Consider the following 25,712-nt stretch of genomic DNA (forward strand, 5'->3'; position numbering starts at 1 on the left):
TATTCCACTCAGGTTAAAGAATCACAATCAGTAGAATTTCACACTGACAAATATACCCTGCAATACTTGTTCACTGGTGTCCGGTATTCCACTCTGGTTAGTGACCCACATTCAAATTTCCATTATATTCTTACTCCCACTCAACATTATTTCAGAGCGATCACCTTCACTGAGGTCCAATCTTACAATAGATAAGACTGAATAGTTCACTCCTCAATACATTAAGTTCATTGAGTAGTGAGTCCGTGAATAACAGACAGAGGCTCATTGTCAGTTGATGAAAATGATTAAAAACACAGAGATATTTCAAGTCATTCGATTTAAGTAAATTACATCGTTCACCTGGAGTCTGTATAACAGCGAGCATAAGATCCGCATGGAGCATTTTCAGTCAGAGTTTAAAATCAGAGAGCCGTTCACACAGATTTACACAACCTCAATGATTAGAGTCACTCACCGGGAACACCAATAATGGCGATGATTGGGTAGAATATTTCCAGAACCGTGTTGATTGGATACAGCATCTTCAGTGTGAGGTGATGTGCCTCTTCGTGCTGCTGAAAGTCTCTCTGTCTCGAACTCTGACGTTATATATTCCCAAACTCTTTAATTTATACACTGTATATTCACGTTCGGGACATTGTGGCAGCAACCTGGTTTGAAGTATTTTTTTAAATACATGAACAAACAGATTACGACATCGAGTTCAGTGATGGAAAATATTTATTTTTAGGATTGACTTACTTCTTTCCAAACACTGGATTCTGTTGATCACATTTATCAAGTAATAACAAGTGGAAAGATGCTGTCCACTCAAACACCATCAGTCCCACCTCTCGATTTCACATTGTTTCAGTGATATCTGTCACTGGACTGTCACATTTCAGTAATTGTGTTCCAATTGTTACAGTGTCTCTCTGTGTGATCTTTAACAGTGGGCATTCTGCGATGTGATTTAAATGGGTTAGAGTTTAGGATAAATTGCAAAATTCCGTTGATCAATAATTTGGAACTATTTCGTCTGCAAAGAAATTTGTTTTTTTTTATCCCGAAATCAAATGCAGCTCCTCAAACTGAGAAAATATTCAGAAACAATGGAACATCTCAGAAAATTCAGGCCCTGCAGCAGATACAAACACATCACCTCTTAGAGCAGTAAAATAACAGATTTAACTGTGACCAGCAATGCATAGGCTCCAAATGACACTGGACCCACATCTGATACAGTGTTCAGAAACGTGCTCAGATGTGGAAGGAGAGAGATGAGCACAAGAGAGAGGGAGGACTTGTGGGATGGGCTGAATCTAGAAAGGGTGCGAGGCTGGGAAAATGAATGGATAAGAGTGAGAGCGGAAGACTCTGAGCGAATGAAAGTGAAAAAGAGGAAGACAGAAGGATAGATTGGGCGAGAGTGAGGGCGTCATGATGGGGGAAGCAGTTATTGTGAGAGGAATGGTGGTTATAACAGTAAGTTAACTTAGAGAGAAGTCAGCTCCGTTGGCTATGAGGAGAGGTTGAATAAATAATAGGATTGTTTTCACTGGAAAGACGGAGGCTGAGGGGAGACCTGACAGAGGTTTACAAAATTGTAAGAGGCACAGACAGGGTGGATAGTCAGAGGCTTTTCTCCAAGGGTGGAAGTGTCAATTACAAGGAGGCACAGGTTCAAGATGGCAGGAGGAAATATTAAGGGAGATGTGCGGGGAATCTTTTTCACACAGAGAGTGGTGGGTGCCCGGAATGCGCTGCCAGGGGATGTGTTGGAATCAGGCACATTAGCAACATTTAAGAGGCATCTGGATTGATAAATTATTGGAGGTAAGAGGGATACTGACCGAGTAATCTCAGAAGGTTTTATTTTAAATTTGGGCATCATGATCGGCACAGGTTTGGAGGTCGAAGGGCCTATTCCTGTGCTGTCCATTTCTTTGCCGTTTGTTCTTTGAGAGTATGCATCAAGAAAGATGCAACTGGGGTAAGAGAGAATTAGACAAATCAGACCACAAGACTGTGATCCTGCTACAGGCTTACACGCAAAGGCTAAAGCGGGATGATCCATCAAATAAAGTCATGCTATGTTGGTCTGAGGAATCGAAAGATCTCCTACGTGACTGCTTAGAGTCCGTAGACAGGTCAGTATTTAAAAACTCTGTGACCAACCTGAACCAGTACGTCACTACTGCAACTGACTTCATTAGGAAATGTGTAGAAGACTGTGGCCAAGAAGATATTGCGTGTGTTTCCCAACCGGAAACCATGGATGAATACGGATATGCACTGCGTTCTGGAGTCCAGGTCTGAGGCATTCAAGTTAGAGGACGCTGACCTGTACAAGACAGATATGATCTACACATATCCATCAAAGATGCCAAGAGCCAGTACCGGACCATGCTAGTGCCCCATGCTAGCCACACGGACCTCCACCGACTATGCCAAGGTCTGCAAGACATAGTAGACTTCAAGATGAAGGCCAGTAAAATCGCTGGCTTCAACGCACCGATTTCTAATAAGCTCAATGTGTTCTATGCCCGTGTTGAGCATGAGGTCAGCATGAGCATGTCCTCCACCCCAGAAGCCTCGGATGAAGCTGTACCTGAGGTCACCATTGCAGATGTCAGAACAGCCTACTCGAAAGTCAACCCATGCAAAGCAACTGGCCCGGATGAGGTACATGGATGAACACTCACACACTGCGCGGAGCAGCTGGCGCGGGTATTTGCAATCATCTTCAAACTCTCTTTACAACAATCCGAGTTCCCTATCTCCTTCAAGAAGACGGCCATCATCCCAGTACCAAAGAAAAACAATGCAGCGTGCCTTAATGATGACGTTCTGCTGGCACTGACATCCATCCATCGAAGTAGAAAGGGTCGAGAGCTTCACGTTTTTAGGTGTCCAGCTCACTAACAGACCTGTCCTGGTGCCCCCGTGCCAACCATATAGTTAAGAAGGCCCCACCAACGCCTCTACTTTCTCAGAAGACTAAGGAAGTTTGGAATGTCAGCTACGATTCTCACCAACGTTTACAGATGCACCATAGAAAGCATTCTTTCTGGCTGTATCACAGCCTGGTATGGCTCCTGCTCTGCCCAAGACGGCAAGGAACTACAAAAGGTCGTGAATGTAGCCCAATCCATCACTCAAACCAGCCTCCCATCCATTGACTCTGTCTACACTTCCTGCTGCCTCGGCAAAACAGCCAGGATAATTAAGGACCCCACGCACCCCGGACATTCTCTCTTCCACCTTCTTCCATCGGGAAAAAGATACAAAAGTCTGAGGTCAGGTACCAACCGACTCAAGAACAGCTTCTTACCTGCTGCCATCAGACTTTTGAATGGACTTAACTTGCATTAAGTTGATCTTTCTAGGCTTCCTAGCTATGACTGTAACACTACATTCTGCACACTTTCATTTCCTTCTCGATGAACAGTATGCTTTGTCTGTATAGCGCGCAAGAAACAATACTTTTCACTGTATGTTAATTCATGTGACAATATCAAATCAAATCAAATCAATTCAAAATCATTATGAAGTGCATTGAAAGGTTATTCATGGCAAAAGTCACTTCTAGCCTCCCAGTTTGCCTGGATCCACTACTGTTAGCCGACCACCCGCAACTAATCCAAAACAGACACTATCTCCCTAGACCTGCGCTCAACCCTGGAACACCTAGATAACAAGGACACCTGTGCCAGACTCCTATTTATTGACTACAGCTCAGCCTTCAAAGAACAAAGAGCAGTCCAGCACAGGAGCAGGCCCTTTGGCCCGCCAAGCCTGCGCCGATCATGATGCCTGTCTAAACTAAAATCGTATGGACTTACAGAGTCCGTATCCTTCCATTCCCAGACCATCCATGTACTTGTCGAGTTGTTCCTTAAATACCGTTATCGTAATTTCTCCCACCACCTACCCGGGCAGCGCGTTCCAAACATTCACCACCCTCTGTTTAAAAAAACTTCTGTCGCGCATCTCCTCTAAACTTTCCCCCACACACCTTAAATCTATGTCATATGATGACAAGTACCTGACGGGATTTAAAATAAAGATATTAGATGCGTGTCAACAAGATGCATATAACAAGATTTGGATTCTAACAGGGTTAATGCTGCCGTTCAGTGACTGGAATTAATGCTATTCACCTTGAGATTTCAGTAACTATGTCTCTTCTATTCCTTACAGTGAGTAGACGAAGCAGCTTCAGAAATGTTTTTTTATTAAGTTGTATAAGGTCACAAAATGCAGCTTTATGATTTCCGCTGAATTCAACAAAACAATCCCCAGCAACTGAATTATGCTTTCGGTCACTGAGTGATGTAAGCGTTTTGAGCAGCTCTGGGGAATGTAATCCCTCTTGTTTAACGCTGACATGCAGATTCACTGATAATGGGGGACATTCCACCATTTCTATTTGTTTAAATGATCCAAAGTTCTCTTTCACTCCACAGAATTTCTGTCCTCCTTCTGGAGCTGGAATCAGTTTGGACCGACTGCTAATAATTGGCCAAAAACCGCGTAGCAAGCGTTCTGGAGAAGTCAGATATTGATGCAGATAATTCTGATATTTAGCACCATGCTCCCACACTGCCATTACAGTTAGCCTACCACCTCAACCGGTCCACAACAGACACCATCACCCTGACCCTGCGCTCAACCCTGCAACACCTAGATAATAAGGACACCTGTGCCAGACTCCTATTTATTGACTACTGCCCTTTGCCTGACCTGAAATAGAGGCTCTATTCAGCAGTTAGATAAACCAAGTGTATTCCTGAGGAAGAGACTTAGTCCTGAATTCAATCTTTATGTTGTTCATATTAGCCTAGGATCAGAAACATTGAAGGAAATCTTAAAGTGTTTGAGACAGTTTGTGTAACACTTTTGCTCTGATGTCCTTAATCGATGTTGTAATGTGGAGGTGACAAGGACAAAGCAGCGAGAGTGAGGTGAGTGGTGCATTTGTTTGTGTGTGGATATTAAGAATGAAGTCGGTGATGCATCTCGAGGGTAATGGCATGCGGACTGAGGTCAGGCATCCACCTGGATATATGTTGATAATAAAAGGAATTTAGTGATGTAATTGTGTAGGCAGTGACAAGAAGATTGGTGTTGAGTTTTGGGAGCTGGTGAGAGTTGTGTGGAATGAGCGATTGCATACAGATTGAACCTCACTCTACACCGTGTTTATAAATCACTCAGGTCAGGTACAGCACCAGTGAGACACAGGACTCTGCCCCTGCACTCATCCATCAAACATTCACTTGGAAGTACAGTCGTGGTGGTGGGCGGGGGGGGGGGGTGGAGGGGGGACAAGCCTACGTCCCTGTAGGAGATCATTCAGCCCGTGGAGACTGGCCAGCCAGTCGATAAGATCATGGCTCATTTGATGTGTCTTTCGTGTCGTAACCCTGAAGATATTTACCCTTCAGCTTCACATTTCCTCTTGAAATTCTTGATTGAATCTGCTTCTGGCTCATGGTCAGACACTACATTTCAGATACTAGCTATCCACTACTTTACAAATGTTTCCATTGTCCCCATGTACCTTCACTCTGCATCCTTTGCCAGGGCGGGAGGTGTGTAGGGGTTGGAGTGTGAGTGTGAGTGGGGTGTGTAGAGTTGGAGTCGTTATGGGAGAGGGAAAGAAGGATGTTGATGTGAGAGGGAAAGTGGGATGTTGAGGTGTGAGGGAAAGGGGGATGTTGAGGTGAGAGGGAAAGGGGGGTGTTGAGGTGAGAGGGAAAGGGGGATGTGGAAGTGAGCAGGAAAAGGGGTTGTAGAGGCCAGGGAGTGTGTTGAGGTTGGAGGGAGAATGTTGATGTGAGAGGGGGAGCATTATGAGGAGGGGAATATCTTGAGTGGAGTGGGAATGATGAGGAGAGGGTAGAAAATGTTGAGGAGTGGGTCAGTATTGAGATGTGAGGAGACAGTTGAGATAAGAGGCGAGATTTTTGACGTGTGAAGGAGGAGAGTGGATGAGAGACAGACAGTGTTGAGGTGATTATGGGAGTGTTGAGGCGAGATAGAGATTCTTGAGCTTCGAGGGGGGAGTGTGGATTTGAGAGTGAGACCGTTGGCCAGACGGGGGCATGTTAAGATGAAAGGAAATTGTTGATGTGAGAAAGAGAAATTGTTGAGGTGAAAGGCGCGTGTGGAAGTGAGAGGGAGAGGGATGAGATGGGGGAGAGGGGGGCGGGCGTATTGAGATGAGTTGGATTGTTGATGTGAGAGAGGGAATGTTAGGCTGAGATGGTGGGAGCTGAGGTGAGGCAGAGAGCTGACATGAGAAGAGAGTGCTGACATGTGAAGGGAGAATGTTGTGGTGAGACAGGGTGTGTTTTGGCCCCTGCGCTCACCCCAAAATCAGATAATCCCGCCAGAATTAATGGGATCTTTACACGGTCTGTGCCCGTCCGCTCCAGCTCCCATGCGGTGTGGGATGGGAGATTTAGCTCTTGGGGATCTTGAGGTGAGAGTGTGAAGCTGGATAGGGAGTGTAGAGATGAGATGTGTGATGTTGTGGTACATGGGGTAATGTCGAGCTGAGCAGGGAGGATTGATGTGAGGGGGGAATATGTTAAGTTGGGAGGGGGTGGATTGTGTTGAGTGGGGCAGTGTTCAGCTGAGAGGGGGTGTTCTGGTGAGAGGGGTGACGTTGACCCGAGTGGGAGAATGTAGATGTGAGAAGTTGAGTGTTGAGGTGAGAGTTGGCCTGTTGCGATGAGAGAGGAAGTGTTGCGGAGCACAGAATGTGTGTTGAGGATTGCGGAAGTCTATATATATATACATCTGTCACTCTTTCATGTCTCTGTGACGCTGATTATTATTTATAGTTTGAATGTCCAATAGGAAGAGTCAGGGTTCTTGTGGTTGTAGTTCCCTGTCACGGTTTATTGAGTAGAAGAATTGAAGTAAGCGGATATTTCAGTAGATTTTTAAGCTGCTGCCTGAAGTGAGTCTGTGTCACAGCATAAATGGCAGTGTTTGTGCAGCAACTTGTGAGTTGCAACATGAAGCTCAATTCCATAACAAAAAGATCTAATGTTACTGACCGATAGCCCAAATCATACATCCGACCCCATATTGAATAAACCATGAATGTCGACCATAACAGGATGAAATTGGCTGAGATAACAAACAGTAAAATGATGGACTTCCTTCGACTCTCCATCTCTGGGTCGCTGGGATTCTCCCCACTGCTGTGAGCCCGGAGTCTCCTGCGGGCTCTGCTGCTCACTAAAATGTGTCTGACAGTGAAAGCATTGAGCAGCAGAATCAGGACGAACGGGACAGTCGGGGTTAGAATGTGGTGGAGGAATTCTATTGTTCCCCAGACCGGAGATTCCTCAACATCCCCTCTGACATCACAAAACCAGGCGTTGTTCCTCAGCCGATATCCATTTAAGAACATAAGATACCAGAAAATGTTGTTTAAACAGCTCAGCACCGTCACTGTTCCCAGAACCACAGCCGCCGATTTCTCACTGCAATATTTACTTTTCAGCTTGGGGCAGCAAATGGCCACAAATCGATCAAAGGTGAAAGTGACGGTGAACCAGACAGAACAGTCAGTGGCTGCATAAAGCAGGACGGCGTGGATATTACACACGGGGAGCGATAGCAGGAAATAAAACTGTTCCCGATAAACAATGGGAATTTGTCTCAATATCAGGTCGAGGATAACGACCAGCAGATCCCCCGCTGACATGGCCACCAGGTAACGAGTGACACATTTGGACAGACCACAGTTTCTGCTCGTCAGTGTCACAATTGTGATTATGTTCACTGTCAGGAAGAAAATAAAGAATAAAATTAGACATGATTCAGGGGAAGAAATTACCATTTAGACTGAGGACGGGTTAAAATTTAAAAAAATGCACACACGCACAGAAGAATTAAATCTATTTTTAAAAATCCAGCACGTCTTTTGCAGTGTGAGAGGAAATTGGAGCATCCGGAGGAAACCCACGGAGACACAGGGAGAAGATCCAAACACCACGCAGACAGTGACACAAGCCTGGAACTGAACCGAGGTCCCTGATGCTGAGAGTCAGCAGTGCTAACGACTGTGTCACCACGCTGCTCCATGGTAGCGACACAATGGTACACAGTTCAGTCAGAGTTTTTCAGGGAGTCCACAACATTGACCCTCACTCAGCTACAGGTGAATAGCCACTCCACCTTGTGGGGGTTTTGGAAGTTAAGAAGGCTGGGGGAGTAAACCCTGTCAGAAAATCCGGAGTGGAGTCCTGTAGGTGGTAATCTGTCGTCTTTCAGACAGGTTTCTGACAACCCCTGCAGCAGAGTTGGTACCAAACATTTCTGGTTTTACCCTTTCCTCTGGACAATACTAACAGTTGGCAGAGGGAGATCCTGATGCCTCAACAGTTCTGACTCTATTATACTTACACAGGACAGTACCCTGGAGAGGAGACCATAGAACCTCCACCACAATCATCCTCAACAGCGGTGCCCCACGAGGCTGTGTCCTCAGCTCCTTAATATACCCCTGATAATCCGATGACTCTGTGGCCAAATCCCCCTCCAAATCGATTTCCAAGTTTGCTGATGACGCCACTGCAGTGGGTCGGATCAATGAGATCAAGAACAGGGAAGAGATAGAGAATCTGGTGAACTGGTGCGACCACAATAATCTCTTCCCCAATGTCAACAAAGCAAATGAGATAGTCATCGAGTTCAGGAAGCAGAATGGAGTACATGCCGCTATCTCCATCAATGGGATGAAGTTGAAATGGTCGAGAGCATCAAGTTTTTATGGGTCCACATCACCAGCAACCTGTCCTGGTCCCTCCACGACGATCCTATAATTAGGAAAGCCTACCAACGCCTCTCCTTTCTCAGAGCTCCAAGGACAATTAGCATGTCCGCTATGATTCTAACCAACGTTTAGAGATGCACCATAGAAAACATTTTTTTCTGGTTGTATCACAGCTTGGTATGACTCCTGCTCTGTTCAAGACCGCAATAAACTTCAAAGCTTCATGAATGGAACCTAGTCCATCACTCAATCACCAATTCACACTGTCCACACTGCCCGCAGCCTCGGAAAAGCAGCCAGACTAATTAAGGACCCCGTGCACCACGGAGATAAACTCTTCCAACTTGTTCCGTCGGAAAAAAAGATGAAAATGTCTGAGGACATGTACCAACTGACTCACAGAATCATCGAAACATTACAGCGCAGAAGAAGGCCATTCAGCCCATTGGCTTTGCACCGACAACTTTACCACCCATGTCCTTTCTCCTAATTCCCACATATGTACCCTGCTAATTCCTCTAACACACATATCCCAGGAAAGCTATTGGGCAATTTAGCATGGCCCATCAACCTAACCTGCACATCTTTGGACTATGGGTGGAAACCAGAGCATCCAGAGGAAACCCACGCAGACCTATGAAGAATGTACAAATTCCGCACAGACAGTGATCCAAGCTGGGAATCGAATTCAGGTCCCTGTGAGACAGCAGTGCTAACCATTGTGCCACCATGGTGCCAACTCAAGAACAGTTTCTCTCTGCTGCCACCAGACGTTTGAATGGACCTACATCGCATCAAGATGATCTTTTTCTACATCCTAGCTATGGCTGCAACATTACATTCTGCACTCTCTCCTTCTCCAAGCACGGTATGCTTTGTCGGTATCGCACTCAAGGAACGATATTTTTCACTGTATAATAATGCATGTGAAAATAATAAATCAAATCAAATCAAATGAAATCAGTCTTTCAGATCTCAAGCTGGAACATCAGCTCGATGCGCCCTGGCCTTATCAATTATATTATTGGTTGATGATGTACATGGGACTGCTGTGATGAAGAATGAATTTACAAGGTTCAATATGGACACTGGGGAGCTGCGAGAAACTGGACTTACTCAAAATGAAACAGAAACTCCGAAGTGTTTTATGAAGTCCGACTGGATCAGAAGTTTTTCAATTTGAATTTGGCGAGGGGAAGCATGTGATGTTTCACTTTAGGGATGATTCAAATGACCCACTAGGGAGCTTTTATCAAACAAAACTTATTTGAGAATACAGCTAAAATATAGCGATAACTTTTACCAAGTACAAACAAGAAAGAAAACATGATATTGTATGACCATCAGCAACAATGTGAAATGTTCCAACCAAACATACCTCCTTCAAACATAGCGCTGCCACAAATTTAGCACAGGGAACAAGAATGCTCACGTGATGCTGGAACTCAGTCATTTGGTTGGAGAATTGAAACTCGGACTTCCAGCCTTGTAACTTTCATGACACCTCGAGGTAGAGATAATGCCACTGTTGGCCTCGAGCTCCTCCCAGCTTCAAGAGACAGAGACACACTCGTCACCAGCTGGCAACGCCAAAAGCAGAATTCTGACATGAGGAAGGCAAGAAGACATGTTTCCAGCTAGCCAGCAGAATTTACAATACGAGGGAGTGAGAGAAAGAAAACCTGCCTCCAGTCTGAAGAAGAAACACTTTCTAAACTAAAAACAGCAGCTGACAACCCAAAATCGAAAGCAAGAACTCTTGCCAGCTGACCTGTAAATCATCCTTACTGAAATACTTCAGGGTCACAAAAAATCCTGGACACTGCTTGAGGCCCAGAGTAATAATAAACAAAATCCCATTTGAAGCATTAAGACAACAATGCAATGTCTTCCAAACAGACTGCTAAGGGCCTGCTATAACTGCAGAGAACTGAATTATAAATACCTTACTTAAAAGCACACTAACATCACAATAGTTTTGGACTGAAGTGCATATGAACTAGTCCCTGATGCCTACAGGCAGAAGTTTAGAAATCTAAGGTAGGAACCACGTCAAACATGGAGAGAGTTTAAACATTTAAAGTTTATTTCAAGTTTATTCATTAGTATCAGAAGTAAGTTCACATTACCACTGCAATGAAGTTACTGTGAAAATCCCCTGATCCCCACACTGCGGCACCTGTTCGGGTAACCTAACACGCACATCTTTCAGACACTGGGAGGAAGCCGGAGCACCCGGAGGATACCCACACAGACACAGGCAGAACGTACAGACTCCACACAGACAGTGAGCCAAGCCGAGAATTGAACCCAGGTCCATGGTGCTATGAGGCAGCAGTGCTAACTACTGTGCCACTGTGCAAGCCCTGGCTGGCACAGTGGGTGGGGTACGAAATCTACCCTCGCTAGCACAATGGCAGGGCACATTTTGCCACCATGCCACACTGAAAGAATCAAACAAAGCAACTTTGACAGATGGAGAAGAACATTGAAAATAAACCAGATGTTTGTTAGTCCCAGGGAAACGATTATTAGGGAAGAATTTAAATGTCCACTTCTCGAAGTAGTGAGGACTCATTTGGAAGCAGGGACAGTTAAAACAGCGGGGTTAGCCGCAGGAATGGCAGAATTGGTTAAAAAATCAAGTTTCGTCTTTTGAAATCAATTTCAATTTGTGAGGCATATAATCTGGAGAAAAGAGAAATCCACAGGTGGTGAAAGAAAAGGGGAACACATGGAAGATAGTAATGCTAGTTTGCCTCAGGCGAAAATGGAAAGATATGAGGGTGGAAGAGAAATAAGAAATGTCAGATATTTTCCTTGCAATAAAGTCGGGCACACAATCTTGCTGTGCTAATGACTTGACAAAAGCACTGTGAAGATAAACATGATAAAACAAGATCAGGCAGTGAGGTTTGCGGCAGTGGCAAAGTGAATCATCTTGGAAACGAAAGTGGTGCAAAATAATGTACAGCCTGCAGGTTGATAATCAAATGTCAAGTCTCAATTTATACTTTATTGATGTAGGTAAGGTTTTCTCATGGAGCTCCAGGAGCAGTAGGAAGGAAGTTAACATAGGAACATAGGAATTAGGAACGAGAGTAGGTAATTCAATCCACTAAGCCCATTCTACCATTCTATATGATCATGACTGATCTCCATCTCCCCCTAACTCCCCTTCCCTGCTTTTTTCCCATCGCCCTTTAACCCACTTTTGAACACATAGTTATCTATCTCGTTCTTGAATACATTGATTGACTCTACATCCACAGCACTCTGGGCCAGTGAGTTCAATAGATTCACAGCCCTCTTTACGAGGAAGCTGCTCCTTATCGCTGTCTTGAACCTCCCCCCTCAACTGTGCACAACTGTGACTTATGGCCAAGACTTATTTAGAAGGGGGGACATTTTGTTGACATTCATTTTATTCAATCCCATTGAGTATTTCATATACCTTAATCAAATCCCCCCTCCATTCTTTTGTACTCCAGCGTGTACCACCCAAGCTATTCAACCGCTCCTCGTACAGCAGCCCCTTCAAACCTGGAAACAAGGTTTTAGTTACATTGGAACAAGTCAATCGATAATGGTGAGAGTTGAGAAGTTGTGTGGTTTGGAAGGAATATTACCAGAAAAGGTGGTAAGGTGTGGTAGTGGATGCAGGCACATTAGCAATATTTCAGAGGCATCTGGACAAGTACAAGAATGGGGAGGGAATAGAGGGATGTGGTCTGAGCAAAGGCAGAAGGGATTTTTTGCAGTTTCGAAAGGGGATCATGCTTGGCAGGGGCTTGGATGGACAACGGGCCTGTTCCTGTACTTTTCTTTGTTCTTTGTTCTTTTGTGCGAAATTACAGTTTGCAACATGAGGAGAAATGAAAGAGTAAAGATGAGGAAGTTGAGATTCAGTTATCTCAAAGAGCTTTTGACTCTGTGTTCAATAAAGACCAAGAACAGGTGGAGAACAAAGTGAATATTCTTCATTCAGGAAATTGGTCAGAATTACAACCGACAGATATACGGTGAAAGAAATTGTATCGAAGAGCATATACTGAAGATGAATCTGAGTGTTTACTAGAGGAGTACCGAATTAAAAACTATGTCTTAATGAAGAAAGCGGAGATGTTTACATCTTCAGCTTGATGAGAAATGGGCAGAAATTCATTAAGTTGTATTGCAGGTCGATTATAGAAAGCTGGTGTTGCTGGTAGCATAGGGGTACCAGTAGGATGTCATTTGGTATTAAGGAAATCATATGTTTTGTTTTCCTTCCTACATAGAGACCTAATAGACCTTTTCCATACCTGATACGCATGCCAGGTAATATGAAATCCTCAAGTGATAAACAAAACAACACCCTTAATACCCATTCTGGCATTTGAGGATCCTTTTACAATCATCCTAATTGATTGTGCAGGACCACTCCCCAAAAACAAAAAGTGGGAATAAATATCTATTGAATAAATTGAATGTGTCTACTGGGTTTGTTGAGGCCATTCCATCACACAATACTGTAGCTGAAATGATTGTCCAGGAATTACTTCAATTTTTAACCAGATTTCAACTGACCACTGAAAGTCAAGAAGATCAAGAATCCAATGTTATCTTAATGTTATTCAGGGAACTTATTTATAGCTGAGGAGTGAAACAATTTTAATCAAATATGTACCATCCAGATTCGCACAGAATGTTGAAGTTATGGCATCAAAATTTGAAGGCCAGGTTTGAACGCAGGATTATCCAGAGGACTGGGATCAAGGAATTCCATTTCTCCTTTATCAATTCGGGATGCACCTAACTAATCAACTAAATTTAGTGAATTCGAATTGATGTTTGGTGATGAGGTATGAGAACCAGGGGAAATTGGTAAATCACTGTTCTGAGACTACATTGTAGCACAATGTGTCAAGTTTTAGTGAGAAATTAACTCGGGCTACACTCCAGCACCCCCACGGCCTGATTATGGCCCCCCATCCATTCGTGGGCCAGCCTCAATGACCGTCCCTGTCCCGGCCCGCTGAAATCTCCAGCCTCCCCCGAGAAGTGACGGTCCTACTCACCATGCCACAGGAAGACCCCTCCCCCCCGAAGACCCAACCAGCAGCCCCCTCCATCCCCCCCCCCTCCCCCCGGCTAACAGCCCCCCCACCCCAGGGCCACCCCGATTATTGGCCTCCCTCCAGTCCAAAGCGATCCCTTTGCACAGTGGCAGCGGGGGCCCCCACTCTCACCGATTGCCGCCACCCGCCGCCTTCCTCGGCCCTATCCCCGAAGCCATTCTCGCAATCTTCCCCATCCCCTTGACACTGCCCCATGCCCAATGGACAGTGCCAAGATGCCTCTGCGGCAGCGGCACTCTTCCTCTTGGGCAGTGCCACGGATCACAGGCTCGCATTGCCAGGGTGTCCATGCCCATCGGGCACAACCACCCTGCAGCTTAATTCCCTGAGCGAGCCACAATTTCACCCCCCTTCACTTTAGCGGGGTCAGGCCACTACCTCCCCAAAACTGGAGTGTTAGTGTAATCCTGCTTCAATGAAACAGCCAGGCGGGGTGGGTGATGCGCGTGGGCCCGGAGAATTCGGTCCTGGACCCGTTAGTACTATTTAAATAGCATGTAAAATACTATTGAATTGCAAGCCCCGCAGCCCAGCTGATTTCTGACGCCGGAGCAAACCCAGACCTGGGAGATGCAAGCGTGGCGCAAATGCACACAAGGATCCCGCGAATCGGGTGATGTGCGATTCTCCTGGCTGGCTGTGCTGAAAGATTTGTGCAGCGTGATGGGAGATTCGCCCCCCTTCCCCCCTGATTCTCCCGGCTGGTTTGCCAATGTCAATTAGGAGTGCCCCCGACCTCAATTAGGAATCCCCCTGTCAATTAGAAGTGCCCCTGTCAATTAGGAGTGCCGCCTGTCAATGTGGAACACCCCTGTCATTTAAGAGTGCCCTTGTCAATTAAGAGTGCCCCCGAACTCAATTAGGAATGCCGCTGTCAATTAGGAGCGCCCCTGTAAATTCGAAGTGTCCCCTGTCAATTAGGAGTGTCCCCATCTCAATTAGGAGTACCCCTTTCAAGAAGGAGTTCCCTCTGTCAATCAGGAGTGCCCCCTCTCTCAATTAGGCGTGCACCTTGTAAATTAGAAATTCCCCTTATCTCAATTAGTTGTGCCCCATGTCAATTAGGAGCACCCCCTGTCGAGTAGGAGCGCACGTGTCAATTGGGAGTGCCCCCTGTCAATTTCGAACGCCCCCTGTCAATTTCGAACTCCTCCTGTCAATTAGCAGTGCCCCCCCCCCATCAATTAGGAGTGCCCCCTGCAATTCGGAGTGTCCCCTGTCAATTTGGAACACCCCTGCGAATTCCGAGTGCTCTTGCCAATTAGGTGTGCCCTTGTCATTTAGGAGCACCCCCTGTCAATTTGGATGCCCCCTGTCAATTGGGAGTACCTCCTTTAACTTTAGGATAGTAATGGATAAGGATGAGTGCTGTCCTACGGGCAGGGTGCTAAATTGGGGGAAGGCTGACTATAGCCGGATTAGGCAGGAATTGATGGATGTTGATTGGGAGAGGATGTTCGAGGGTACGTCAGCGTCTGGCATGTGGGAGTCTTTTAAGGAACTATTGATAAGGCTGCAGGATAGGCATGTGCCTGTAAAAAGGAAAGATAGGAAAGGTAGGATTCGAGAGCCGTGGGTAACCAGGGAAATTGAGGATCTGATTAAAATGAAAAGGGACGTGTCCGTTAAGTCCAGGCAACTGAAAACAGATGGAGCTCTGGAGGAATACAGAGAGAGTAGGAAAGAACTCAAACGGGGAGTTAGAAGGGCAAAAAGAGGTCACGAGATGTTCTTGGCAGGCAGGATTAAGGAGAATCCTAAGGCATTCTATTCATACGTTAGGAACAAAAGAGATGTCAGGGAGAAAATCGGACCTCTCAGGGACAAAGGAGGGGAATTATGCTTAGAACCCAAGGGAATAGGGGAGATCCTAAATGAATACTTTGCATCGGTATTTACGAAGGAGAGGGGCGTGTTAACCGGGAGTGTCTCGGAGGGAGGTGTTGACCCGTTAGAGAAAATCTCATTACAAGAGAGGAAGTGTTAGGTTTTTTAGGAAACATTAAAACTGACAAAGCCCCAGGGCCTGATGGCATCTATCCTCGACTGCTCAGGGAGACGAGAGGTGAAATTGCTGGGCATCTGACGGAAATCTTTGTCGCTTCTTTGGACACGGGTGAGGTCCCTGAGGATTGGAGGATAGCGAATGTGGTCCCGTTGTTTAAGAAGGGTAGCAGGGATAACCCAGGAAATTATAGGCCGGTGAGCTTGACGTCCGTGGTAGGGAAGTTGTTGGAGAGGATTCTTAGAGACAGGATGTATGTGCATTTAGAACGAAACAATCTCATTAGTGACAGACAGCATGGTTTTGTAAGAGGGAGGTCGTGCATTACAAATTTGGTGGAGTTTTTTGAGGAAGTGACAAAAACGGTTGATGAAGGAAGGGCCGTGGATGTCGTCTATATGGATTTCAGTAAGGCATTTGACAAAGTCCCACATGGCAGGTTGGTTAAGAAGGTTAAGGCTCATGGGATACAAGGAGAAGTGGCTAGATGGGTGGAGAACTGGCTTGGCCATAGGAGACAGAGGGTAGTGGTCGAAGGGTCTTTTTCCGGCTGGAGGTCTGTGACCAGTGGTGTTCCGCAGAGCTCTCTACTGGGACCTCTGCTATTTGTGATATATATAAATGATTTGGAAGAAGGTGTAACTGGTGTAATCAGCAAGTTTGCGGATGACACGAAGATGGCTGGAATTGCGGATAGCGCAGAGCATTGTCGGGCAATACAGCAGGATATAGATAGGCTGGAAAATTGGGTGGAGAGGTGGCAGATGGAGTTTAATCCGGATAAATGCGAAGTGATGCATTTTGGAAGAAATAATGTAGGGAGGAGTTATACAATCAATGGCAGAGTCATCAGGAGTATAGAAACACAGAGGGACCTAGGTGTGCAAGTCCACAAATCCTTGAAGGTGGCAACACAGGTGGAGAAGGTGGTGAAGAAGGCATATGGTATGCGTGCCTTTATGGGACGGGGTATAGAGTATAAAAGCTGGAGTCTGATGATGCAGCTGTATAGAACGCTGGTTAGGCCACATTTGGAGTACTGCGTCCAGTTCTGGTCGCCGCACGACCAGAAGGACGTGGAGGCATTGGAGAGAGTGCAGAGAAGGTTTACCAGGATGTTGCCTGGTATGGAGGGTCTTAGCTATGAGGAGAGATTGGGTCGACTGGGGTTGTTCTCCTTGGAAAGACGGAGAATGAGGGGAGATCTAATAGAGGTATACAAGATTATGAAGGGTATAGATAGGGTGAACAGTGGGAAGCTTTTTCCCAGGTCGGAGGTGACGATCACGAGGGGTCACGGGCTCAAGCTGAGAGGGGCGAAGTATAACTCAGACATCAGAGGGACGTTTTTTACACAGAGGGTGGTGGGGGCCTGGAATGCGCTGCCAAGTAGGGTGGTGGAGGCAGGCACGCTGACATCGTTTAAGACTTACCTGGATAGTCACATGAGCAGCCTGGGAATGGAGGGATACAAACGACTGGTCTAATTGGACCAAGGAGCGGCACAGGCTTGGAGGGCCGAAGGGCCTGTTTCCTGTGCTGTACTGTTCTTTGTTCTTTGTTCCTGTCAATTAGTAGTGCCCGGGTCAATTAGGAGTGCGCCCTTTGAATTAGGAGTGCCCCTGCCAATTAGCAGTGCCCCCTGTCAATTAGCAGTGCCCTAGTCAATTAGGAGTGAACCCTGTCAATTAGGAGTGCCCCCTATTAATTAGGAGTGCCCCTGTCTATTAGGAGTGACCCATGTCAATTAGGAACGCTCCCTGTCAATTGGGAGTGCCCCCCGGTCAATTTGGAGTGCTCAACATCAGTTAGGAGTGGCCCCATCAATTATGAGAGCCCGTATCAATTAGGAGTGCCCCCTCTCAATCAGGAGTGTCCCGTGTCAATTAGGAGTGCCCCCTGTCAATCTGGAGTGCCAATGTCAATTAGGAGTACCCCCTGTCAATTGGGAGTGCCCTTGTCAATTAGGAGTGCCCCCCCATCTCAATTAGGAATGCCCCTGCCAATTAGGAGTGCCCCTGTAAATTAGGAGTGTCTCCTGTCAATTAGGAGTGTCCCCATCTCAATTAGGAGTACCCCTTTCAAGTAAGAGTCCCCTCTGTCAATCAGGAGTGCCCCCTATCTCAATTAGGCCTGCCCCTTGTAAATTAGAAATTCCCCCTACCTCAATTAATATCACTAGCTGTTCTGTCTGGAGACAATACACATCTCTTTAACCTGTGTTTAATGTTCCCTCCACCCACATTATCTGTACCTTTTAAGACCTGGCTGGCTGTAGAGATTTGCATTCTAATTAGTATTCTGTAACTTGATTTCTGTGTCTGTGTACTGTTGGAGAACAGATAACTACTCCATCTGACGAAGGGGCATCGCTCCGAAAGCTTATGGTATTTGCTACCAAATAAACGTGTTGGACTTTAACCTGGTGTTGTGAGACTTCTTACTGTGCTTACCCCAGTCCCACGCCGGCATCTCCACATCTCAGCAAACTACCCATTCTTCAGGAGGACTGTGACCACGACACCAATCAATTCTGCCATAGCAACCTCTGCAAGACGTGCCGGATCATCGAAACGGATGTCATCATCTCACTTGAGAACACCATCCACCTGGTACACAGTACAAACTCTTGCAACTCGGCCAACGTTGTCTACCTGATACACTGTTGGAAAGGATGTCCGGAGGCATAGTACATTGGGGAGACCGTGCAGACGCTACGACAACGGATGAATGAACACCGCTCGACAATCACCAGGCAGGAGTGTTCACTTCCTGTTGGGGGACACTTCAGCGGAAACGGGCATTCAGCCTCTGATCTTTGGGTAAGCATTCTGCAAGGTGGCCTTCACGATACACGACAATGCAGAATCGCTGAGCAGAAATTGATAGCCGAGTTCCGCACACATGAGGACGTCCGCAACCAAGATCTTGGGTTCATGTCGTACTATCTGTCACCCCCAGGACGTGACTGGGCTTGCAAAATCTCAATAACTGTCCTGGCTGGAGAGAATGCACATCTCTTTAACCTGTGCTTAACCCTCTCTCCACACACATTGTCTGTCCCTTTAAGAAATGATTGTCTGGAAAGACTCGCGTTCCAATCATTATTTTGCAAATTGAGTTTGTGTCTTTATATGCCCTGTTTGTGAACAGAACTCCCACTCCCCTGATGATGGAGCAGCGCGCTGAAAGGTGGTGGCTTCGGCTACCAAATAAACCTGTTGGACTTTAACCTGGTGTTGTGAGACTTCTTACTGTGCTTACCCCAGCCCAACGCCGGCATGTCCACCTCCAAGAGTCTCGACAGAACTCATCCCTGACAAGGACAAACTATTATATCTGACACCTTCTGTCTTTTGACAAATTCCAGGTCACTGGCCACAAGAAATCCCAGCATAGTGAAAAAACAACTTCAACCAAAAAGTCAGGTTTGCTTGATTGGAGGTCTTTCAGCATATTAAAAGTTAAAACTCCATTCAGCCGCATACATTCTCTGCAACACCGTGCACCTTTATCTTATGCAGCAACCTTTTGTGCGGCAACTTGTCGAATGCCTTCTGGAAATCCAGATATGCCACATACACCGGTTCCCCATTGCCCTGTAGAGAAACAGCAGCTTAATACGAGGTACGTCCATTCAAAATTGTAATGGCAACAGGGAAGAAGCTGATAGGGGTCAGTTGGCAGGTGTCCTCAGATTTTGTATTTTTTTCCCGATGGAATAATGTGGAAGAGATTATGTCCCTGGCGCTTGGGGTCCTTGTTCATGCTTTGATTTGATTTATTATCCTCACATGTATTAGTAGGCAGTGAAAAGTAATGTTTCTTGTGGTGCTGCAATTGTGTTCATGCTCAGGGCCGGGCAGGGACTCTGGGCTCGTGGTGCTGTCATTGTCCACATGCGCAGTGCCGTGTGCGGAGTCAGGGCTTGCACGGCTGTGATTGTGCACATGCGCAGTGCCGTGTGCGGAGTCAGGGCTTGCAGTGCTGTGATTGTGCACATGCGCAGTGCCAGGCAAGGGCTCATGGTGCTTCAAGTGCGCACATGCGCAGTGCTAGGCCGAGAGTCTGGACTTGCGTTGTTGTAATTGTGCCTGCACAGTGCCGGGAAGGGTTTCAGGGACCAAAAGAGAAAATGCTGGAAAATCTCAGCAGGTCGGGCAGCATCCGTAAGGAAAGAAAAGAGCCGACGTTTGGAAACCAGATGGTCCTTTGTCAAAGCTAAAAGGCATGGAAAGTGGAAGATATTTATACTACAGGGTGAGGAATGAAAGATGAGTCATGGCCGCACAAACACAAGGGTTTTCTTGAGTCATAGCCACGCAAACACAAACACAAGTCATAGCCACGCAAACACAAACACAAGTCATAGCCACACAAACACAAACACAAGTCATAGCCACACAAACACATGAGTCATAGCTACACAAACACAAGAGTCGCAGCCACACAAACACATGAGTCACAGCCACACAAACACAAGAGTCACAGCCACACAAACACATGTGCAGTGCCGGGCAGGGGCGCTGGCGGATTAACGGCTGCGGCATGTGACGGGATTCAGGGATCAGGGTAACACCAGCGAGCCTTGTCCAACTGCACGGTTAAATCCGCCCATATTTCTTTTCCTGCGAAACTCCAAACTTAAATCCGGCAGGCTTTCTCCTCCTGCTGAGTTAAATCCACACATTTAACTATTGTTGAACTCCAGACTTAAGTTCCGTCCAGCTTTCGCTTCTGCTAATCTCCAGAGATAAATCCATCTAGAACATAGAACAGTACAGCACAGAACAGGCCCTTCGGCCCACGATGTTGTGCCGAGCTTTATCTGAAACCAAGATCAAGCTATCCCACTCCCTATCATCCTGGTGTGCTCCATGTGCCTATCCAATAACCGCTTAAATGTTTCTAAAGTGTCTGACTCCACTATTACTGCAGGCAGTCCATTCCACACCCCAACCACTCTCTGCGTAAAGAACCTACCTCTGATATCCGTCCTGTATCTCCCACCACGAACCCTACAGTTATGCCCCCTTGTAATAGCTCCATCCACCCAAGGAAATAGTCTTTGAACGTTCACTCTATCTATCCCCTTCATCATTTTATACACCTCTATTAAGTCTCCCCTCAGCCTCCTCCGCTCCAGAGAGAACAGCCCTAGCTCCCTCAACCTTCACTCATATGACCTACCCTCCAAACCAGGCAGCATCCTGGTAAATCTCCTCTGCACTCCTTCCAGCGCTTCCACATCCTTCCTATAGTGAGGTGACCAGAACTGCACACAATATTCCAAATGTGGTCTCACCAAGGTCCTGTACAGTTGCAGGATAACCCCACGGCTCTTAAACTCCAACCCCCTGTTAATAAAAGCTAACACACTATAGGCCTTCTTCACAGCTCTATCCACTTGAGTGGCAACCTTTAGAGATCTGTGGATATGGACCCCAAGATCTCTCTGTTCCTCCACAGTCTTCAGAACCCTACCTTTGACCCTGTAATCCACATTTAAATTTGTCCTACCAAAATGAATCACCTCACATTTATCAGGGTTAAACTCCATTTGCCATTTTTCAGCCCAGCTTTGCATCCTATCTATGTCTCTTTGCAGCCTACAACAGCCCTCCACCTCATCCACTACTCCACCAATCTTTGTGTCATCAGCAAATTTACTGATCCACCCTTCAGCCCCCTCCTCTAAGTCATTAATAAAAATCACAAAGAGCAGAGGACCAAGCACTGTTCCCTGCGGCACACCGCTAGCAACCTGCCTCCAATCCGAAAATTTTCCATCGACCACCACCCTCTGTCTTCGGTCAGACAGCCAGTTACCTATCCAATCGGCCAACTTTCCCTCTATCCCACACCTCCTCACTTTCATCATAAGCCGACCATGGGGGACCTTATCAAACGCCTTACTAAAATCCATGTATATGACATCAACTGCCCTACCTTCATCAACACACTTAGTTACCTCCTCAAAAAATTCTATCAAATTTGTGAGGCACGACTTGCCCTTCACGAATCCGTGCTGACTATCTCGGATTAATCCGCATCTTTCTAAATGGTCGTAAATCCCATCCCTAAGGACCCTTTCCATCAATTTACCAACCACCGAAGTAAGACTAACCTGTCTATAATTAATTACTGGTTCACTTCTCCTGCTCAACTGCAGATTTCAATCCTCCTGCCTTTCTGCTCCTACTAAACTCTAGATTTAAATCGGCCTTGCTTTCTGCTCCTCCTGAACTCCAGAGATAAATCCTTCTGGCTTTCTGCATCTGCTAATCTCTAAAATTAATCCGACTGGTTTTCTGCTGCCTCTAAACTCCAGAGTTAGAACCGCCTGGTTTTCTGCTCCTGCGAGACCCCAGAATCAAATCCATCTGGCTTTCAGCTCCTGCTAAACTGTAGAGTTAAAGTCGCGTGGCTTTCTCCTCACTTCAACTCCAGAGTAAATTCCGCCTGCCTTTATTTTCCCACGAATCTATAGAGTTAAATCCGCCTGCCTTTCTCCTCCTACGATTGGCCAGAGTTAAATCCCCCCCTTTCTGCCTCTGCTAAACTCCAAAATTAAATCCGCCCCGGCTTCTGCTGCTGCTGAAATCCAGAGTTAAAACCTGCCTGGCGTTCTACTCCTGCTAGGTTGCTGAGCTAATCCGCCCGCTTCCTGCTCCCATTACACTGTAGATTTAACGCTGCCTGGCTATCTGCTCCCTCTGAAATCCAGAGTTAAATCCGCCCATTTTACTGTTCCTGCTCAAATCCAGAGTTAAATCTGCCTGGCTTTGTGTTCCCGCTAAACTCCAGTGTTGAACACGCCTGGTTTTCTGCTGCTCCTGAACTCCAGGATGAAACCCGCCAGGCTTTTTGCTCCTGCGAGACCCCAGAGTTTAATCCGCCTGACTTTCTGCTGCAGTTAAAGTCCAATGTGAAATGCGGCTGCCTTTCTGCCCCCTCCAGGCCCCAGAGTTAAATCCGCATGACTTTCTGCTCCCGCTATTCTCCAGAGTTAAACCCGCCTGGATTTCTCCTCCCGCGATACTTCAGTGTTAAAGGCGCTGGCTTTCTGCACCTGCAAAACTCCAGTTTTAATTGCGGCTGCTTTTCTGTTCTGTTCCAGAGCTAAATCCACCTTTCTGCTCCTGCTAAGCTAAGAACCTGTTGGGAAATTTTTGAAGCTTGAAATGTCCCAGGGCGAGGCTTCAAGTTTTCGAGAAATTACGATTCTTTATGGCAAATGGAGTATCACGTTGACAAATGCGAGGTCATTCACTTTGGAGGAAATAATAGAAAATTGGATTATTATCTAAATGGAAAAAAATTACAACATGCTGCTGTGCAAAGGGACCGGGGGGTCCTTGTGCATGAGACGCAAAAGCCCAGTCTGCAGGTGCAACAGGCGATCAAGAAGGCAGATGGGATGTTGCCCTATATCGCAAGGGGGATAGAATATAAAAGCAGAGATATCTTGCTGCATTTGTACAGGGCATTGGTGAGGCCGCAGCTGGAATACTGTGTGCAGTATTGGTCCCCTTATTTGCGGAAGGAGATATTGGCCTTGGAGGGAGTGCAGAGAAGGTTCACCAGGTTGATACCAGAGATGAGGGGTGTTGATTATGAGGAGAGACTGAGCAGATTGGGTTTGTACTCGTTGGAATTTAGAAGGCTGAGGGGGGATCTTATAGAGATCTATAAGATAATGAAGGGGCTGGATAGGGTAGAGGTGGAGAGATTCTTTCCACTTAGAAAGGAAGCTAGAACTAGAGGGCACAGCCTCAAAATAAAGGGGGGTCAGTTTAGGACAGAGTTGCGGAGGAACCTCTTCTCTGAGGGTGGTGAATCTCTGGAAATCTCTGCCCACTGAAGTGGTGGAGGCTACCTCGTTGAATATGTTTAAATCACGGATAGATTGATTCTTGATCGGTAAGGGAATTAGGGGTTATAGGGATCAGGCGGGTAAGTCGAACTGATCCACTTCAGATCAGCCATGATCTTATTGAATGGCGGGGCAGGCTCGAGGGGATATATGGCCTACTCCTGCTCATATTTCTTATGTTCTTATGTTCTTTAATAAAACTTTTCTTCTGAGTTTTATCAGCTGATGTTAGTTTTGTTATATTTAATTGCCTGCACCTGAAGAGTTATTTCTGGAGGATCAACACTGACAGCAAACAAAAACCCATCATAACTCGGTGTTTGATTTTGAAGAAGCGCTACTTCCATGGCAGAAGGTAGAAGTAAACCGGTGGGATTTCATTGCCCTCCTGCATTTTCAGTTGCCCAACCCTATCGACAATGGTCGGCAGAGGTGGAAATGTGGACCATTGTCACCACAATACCGAATTATGACATGAGCTTTGTCATTCCGATGAGGAGCACAAGGAGGAGCAAACTATTATCCGATTGGATGGCAGATGCCCCAGATAAAGAAGAAGGGTGACAGCTCCTGCCAACATACTTAGATAGGCTTTACCAAAAAGACGAGTTCTTGGAGAATTATGAAGGTTGGATGATGTTTGGTAGTATTAGCAGACAAGATACCCAGTCCATGGAAGAGTATATCATGGATTTTGACAGGGTAATGAAATTTCCTTTGTAGATTCCATATGCAGTATTGGCCTTTCAGTTGTTGGACCGCCCATGTTTTTCGCAAATGGATACATTTTAAGTAATTACTGGAATACAATTAAGCGGAACAGAGCCCCTCTTTAATCAAATTGCAGCATCACTAAAAAATGTTTTTGGAAAACAATTGTTCCCCGCCACGTTGTTTAATACAGACTGAAATACCATTGCGCCCAGAATGGAAGAGGTAATGGTAACTCAGCCGCAAGCCAGACCAAATGGTACACGAAACCCCTTAAACAGTCACACTTACGCCAATAGCAGAGTGTTGAAACCAGATATAACAGATTTGATAGTCGGGAAAGGAGACGCACAGGGGAAACTGTTAAACAAAGATGCTGACATTGAATAAATGCTAAATTGTGAATCGAGGTTTCCGATACGATTCCCCATAACACTACACAGTGAACTCCCGGAAAATAAATATTTGTGTCTTTGCAACTATTTGTGACACAGAATACGTGGAAACCGACACTGAAGAGAATCAGGACCAGGAAGGCACTGTTTTTGTGGCAAACAACGTTGAGTCCCATAAAGAGCGTCCTGATGATAGACTCTTTCAACAGTGTTGTTTTTGATACTGGATGTAATATCCATTGTCCACCGCCAGGATTGGGTAAATTGTTATTCAGGGTCTCTTGTTCAGAGAGACTGAAATAAAGTGAAAGAACGTGATAGTTCTACCTGCTTTAGATTTGGAGATGACAACATTCGAACATCCTCCAAAAGGGTGTTATTTCCCCGGGGGATTGCGGGAATCAGTTGCTTCATAAGTAGATATATAGTTTCCAATGATATCCCTTTGTCATTGAGCAGGTCTGCGATGAAGGAAGCTCAGATGGCTATCAATTTGAAACAGGACAAAGCCGTGGTATTTTGGGAAAACAATGGACCGGCAATTTACAAGGTCTGGCCATTATTGTCTTACCTTAAGTGAAATGAAATTATCAGATCAAATGATTCATGATGCATTCGTGTTACCTCCAGACGAGAGCGTGGTGGACGAATAGAATATTATTCTGAAACTTCATAAGCAGTTTGGATATCCAGCACCACAGAGACTGAGAGCACAGCTGCAGGATGCAGAATAAAGGATGTAATGATCTCAAAGATCAGATATCAGCTCAGTCTGAAAGTTGAATATAATACAGAAGGACTCCACTGTGTCCAGTCGTGAGTC

The sequence above is a fragment of the Mustelus asterias genome, unplaced genomic scaffold (genome assembly GCF_964213995.1).
Source record: "Mustelus asterias unplaced genomic scaffold, sMusAst1.hap1.1 HAP1_SCAFFOLD_47, whole genome shotgun sequence".
NCBI lineage: Eukaryota > Metazoa > Chordata > Chondrichthyes > Carcharhiniformes > Triakidae > Mustelus > Mustelus asterias.